At 44.1% G+C, this 4852-nt stretch overlaps 1 protein-coding gene across 1 annotated transcript in view; it reads left to right on the top strand.

The window, feature by feature from the left end:
- Nucleotides 1–4852, top strand: part of LOC132388121 (zinc finger protein 436-like) — a 329833-nt gene that overhangs the window by 96736 nt on the left and 228245 nt on the right. The gene's annotated exons all lie outside the window — the stretch shown is intronic.

Below are 4852 nucleotides of genomic sequence, written 5' to 3'. Positions count from 1 at the left end.
TGTCCTGGTGTCGGACTCGAGTTTTATTTGAGGTTTCTGCTGACCCCGCAGCCTGTGAACTGCAACAGTGGGTCGGAGCTCCTCACACTGACACTAAATACTTTACACAGCCGTCAGATAAAACTTCAATTTCGGGGAGTTCATAGAGATGGGGAGTGATACAGAGTTCACGGATCTGGAGAGGGTGGGGGGGGGGGACGACTCAATTTGGCAGGGGAATACAGGTGGATATTAGAATGCTAGCGATTGACAATTACATTTGACTTCAGCGGTGGAGAAGTAGCCCAGGATGAAATCGAAGATGCGGATAATTTTGCAAAAACGCGACACCACCCCTTGATGCAGCGGTGGGTCGCAGCTCCTCACACTGACACAGTCGCGTCTCAGCTCCAGGCTGAGGAAGGTCAGATCGACAGAGTCTGGGTGCCCAGGATCTCATCTCCACCCAACCCCTTTCCTGGCTAAAAGACCCCCTCCTGCCCCCCGCAGACAGTTATAATGAACAGTAGTATCAGACATGATTCCAATGGATTAAAAAGGAGAGGAAGTTTTCAAAGGTCATTTAAATCGAAGCAAGAGGCGGAGAGGGAAGAGGTGAAAGAAGCTCTTTAACTGATCAGGTCAAAGAGGCTAGACTGCGCAGACGCGTGGCGTAGCGCGCCAAAGGTTTAAAAGAAAGACCGTCATATACATCGGCCATTATCGGAGTGGACTGAGGCAGAGTCGGACGGCTTTGGCTCAATCAGGCTTCGGCGAGAATAGGCAGAGGCGAGGTTGAACGGGACACGATTGCGCAAGCGCATGAAAGTCGGCGGGGAAATCTAAAAAGCGAGCTTCACTCCAGGTGAGGTAAGGGTGAGTAAGCTCCTGTAATTAACCTAATTAGCTTAGGAGTAGGTTTGAAATGTATGAATTATGAAAGGAACCTGGCGATTAATATCAAAGAAGCTCCTAAGAGTTTTTTTAAGTATATAAAGCTTATAAGAGAGTTGAGGGTAGATATAGGAATAATAGAAAATGACGCCAGAGATATTGTAATCAGAGGCCAAGTGGAAGACATCTGCAGTACACCCAACATTTAAGAATGCCAGGGAAGCGGATTATGTGCAGTGAAAATTACGACTGAGCAAGTGCTCAGAAAGCTTAATAGTCTGAATAGTCTGAGGGTGATGCAATGCACCCTTCGGTTCTGAAGGAAGTGTGGCCGTTACAGAAGGAAGAGCAGGAGCGAAGGGCTCATGAGATAATTGGCAGGGACAAATAAAAGGACGGGTAACTGGAGAGGAGCGGCCAGTGGTGTGAGTGGCTCAGGGTAGGAATGGAGCTTTGAGGCTTTGGCTCTAGAGGCTTTGGCGAGTAGATGCTGAGGACGAGTTTGCTCCCAGTGAGGTAAGTCCGGGTAAGTTCCGTTAATTAATTTAATTAACTTAGGAGTAGGTAATGGAGGCAGCAGTTAGGACATTGGAGTGCTCCGTTTGAAGCATGTGGGAAGTCAGGGCAAGCACAGTTGTCCCTGATGACTACACCTGCGAAAGGTGCATCCAGCTGCAGCTCCTGACAAACCGAGTTAGGGAACTGGAGCTGGAGCTGGATGAACTTCGGATCATTCGGGAGGCAGAGGGAGAAATAGACAGGAGTTTCAGGGTGATAGTCACCCCTAGGAGTCAGGAGACAGCTAGTCAGGTGACTGTCAGGAGAGGGAAGGGGAATAGATAGGAAGAGCAGAGCACCCATGTGGTCTTTCCCTTCAACAATACGTATACCGTTTTGGATACTGTTGGTGGGGACAACCTACCAGGGACAAGTTGCAGTGGTTGTGTCTCTGGCACTGAGACTGGACCCTCAGCTCAGAAGGGAAGGAAGGAAAAGAGGAGAGCAGTAGTGATAGGGGATTCGATAGTTAGGGGGACAGATAAGAGTTTCTGTGGAAGAGATCGAGAATCACGGATGGTCTGTTTTCTACCTGGTGCCAGGGTCCACGATATCTAGGATCGAGTTCTCAGTATTCTCAAGAGGGAGGGTGAGCAGCCGGATGTCGTTGTCCATGTAGGGATCCAATGAGGTGGGTAGGAAGAGTGAGGAGATCCTGAAAGGTGAGTTTAGGGAGCTAGGTGCCAAGTTAAAGAACAAGACCTCCAGGATAGCAATCTCAGGATTGCTACCAGTGCCACGTGCAGGCGGGTTTAGAAATAATAAGATTGTGCAGATCAACACGTGGCTGAAGGCATGCTGCAGGAGGGAGGGTTTCAGATTTATAGATAATTGGGCAGTTTTCCAGGGAAGCTGGGAACTGTTCTGGTGGGACGGTTTACATCTGAACTGGAAGGGGACAAATATTCTTGCAGGTAGGTTTGCTAGAGAGGATCCAGTGGATTTAAACTAGATACGAAGGGGGAGGGGAAACAGAGTGTAGGAACAGATGTATGGGAGAAGTACGAAAAAGAAGATAGTAAAGTTCTTCGTGCTGTTAGAGATAAACAGAGAGGAAGAGGTGGAGAATTTCTTAAATAAATTTATTTTAATGCTTGGAGCATTGTAAGAAAGGTGGATGAGCTTAGAGCATGGAATGATACCTGAAAATATGATGTTGTAGCTATTAGAGAAACATGGTTGCAGGAGGGGAGTGATTGGCAACTAAATATTCCTGGATTTCGTTGCTTCTGGTGTGATGGAATCAGAGGCACAAGAGGGGGAGGTGTTGCGTTGCTTGTCAGAGAAAATATTACGGCGGTGCTCTGGCTGGATAGATTAGAGGGCTCGTCTAGGGAGACTATTTCGGTGGAATTGAGGAATGGGAAAGGTGTAGTAACACTAATAAGGGTGTATTATAGACCACCTAATGGGGTGCGAGAATTGGAGGAGCAAATTTGCAAGGAGATAGCAGATGCTTGTAGTAAGAGCAGGGTTGTGATTGTGGGAGATGCTAATTTTCCACACATAGACTGGGAAGCCCACATTGCAAAAGGGATGGATGGTTTGGAGTTTGTAAAATGTGTGCAGGATAGTTTGTTTGCAGCAATACATGGAGGTACCGACTAGAGAAGGGGCAGTGTTGGATCTTCTGTTACGGAATGAAATAGTTCAGGTGACGGAGGTATGTGGTGGGGAACACTTCGGGTCCAGTGATCATAATGTCATTAGTTTCAATATAATTATGGAGAAGGATGGGACTGGACCTAGTGTTGAGATTTTTGATTGGAGAAAGGCTAACTTTGAGGAGATGTGAAAGGATTTAGAAGGAGTGAATTGTGGCAATTTGTTTTATGGGAAGGATGTAATAGAGAAATGGAGGCCATTTAAAGGTGAAAATTTGAGGGTACAGAATCTTTATTTTCCTGTTAGGTTGAAAGGAAAGGTTAAAATTTTGAGAGATTCATGGTTTTCAAGGGATATTGGAAACGGTTCGGAAAAAGAGAAATATCTACAATAAATATAGGCAGTATGGAGTAAATGAGGTGCTCGAGGAATATAAATAAAGGAAGAAGAAACTTAAGAAAGAAATTAGAAAAGCTGAAATAAGATACGAGGTTGCATTGGCAAGTAAGGTGAAAATAAATCCGAAAGTTTTTTACATTTATATTAATAGCAAAAGGATAGTGAGGGATAAAATTGGTCCCTTAGAGAATCAGAGTGGACAGCTATGTGTGGAGCCGAAAGAGATGGGGGAGATTTTAAACAATTTCTTTTCTTCGGTATTCACTGAAGAGAAGGATATTGAATTGTGTAAGGTAAGGGAAACAACTAGGGAATTTATGGAAACTATGATAATTAAAGAGGAGGAAGTACTGGCGCTTTTATGGAATATAAAAGTGGATAAATCTCCGAGTCCTGACAGGAAATTCCCTAGAACGTTGAGGGAATTTAGTGTAGAAATAGAAGGGGCTCTGACAGAAATATTCCAAATGTCATTAGAAACGGGGAAAGTGCCGGAGAATTGGCGTATTGCTCATGTGGTTCCATTCTTTAAAAAGGGTTGTAAGAGTAAACCTAGCAATTATAGGCCTGTCAGTTTGACGACAGTGGTAGGTAAATTAATGGAAAGTATTCTTGGAGATTACTTTATATATATGAAATTATCTGGACAGACAGGGTCTGATTAGGAACAGTCAGCATGGATTTGTGCGTGGAAGGTCATGTTTGACAAATCTTATTGAATTTTGAATTTTTTGAAGAGTTTACAAGAAAAGTTGACGAGGGTAAAGCACTGGATGTTGTCTATATGGACTTCAGTAAGGCATTTGACAAGGTTCAGCATGGAAGGTTAGTTAGGAAGGTTCAATCATTAGGTATTAATATTGAAGCAGTAAAATGGATTCAAAAGTGGCTGGATGGGAAATGCCAGACTGTAGTGGTGGATAACTCTTTGTCAGGTTGGAGGCCGGTGACTAGTGGTGTGCCTCAGGGATCTGTACTGGGTCTAATGTTGTTTGTTATATGCATTAATGATTTGGATGATGAGGAGGTAAATTGGATTAGTAAGTATGCAGATGATACTAAGGTAGGTGGTGTTGTGGATAATGAAGTACGCTTTCAAAGATTGCAGAGAAATTTAGGCCAGGTAGAAGAGTGGGCTGAAAGACGGCAGATGGAGTTTAATGCTGATAAGTGTGAGGTGCTACATTTTGGAAGGAATAATCCAAGTAGGACATACATGGTCAATGGTAGGGCATTGAAGAATGCAGTGGAATTGAGTGATCTAGGAATAATGCTCCATAGTTCCCTGAAGGTGGTATCTTATGTGTATAGGGTCGTGAAAAAAGCTTTTGGTTTGCTGGCCTTTATAAATCAGAGCATTGAGTATAGGAGTTGGGATGTAATGTTAAAATTGTACAAAGCAATGGTAAGGCCGAAT

Source organism: Hypanus sabinus, unplaced genomic scaffold (assembly GCF_030144855.1).
Source record: "Hypanus sabinus isolate sHypSab1 unplaced genomic scaffold, sHypSab1.hap1 scaffold_266, whole genome shotgun sequence".
NCBI lineage: Eukaryota > Metazoa > Chordata > Chondrichthyes > Myliobatiformes > Dasyatidae > Hypanus > Hypanus sabinus.
Note: the sequence above shows the minus strand (reverse complement) of the source record. Positions and strands in the feature narration are given on the sequence as shown.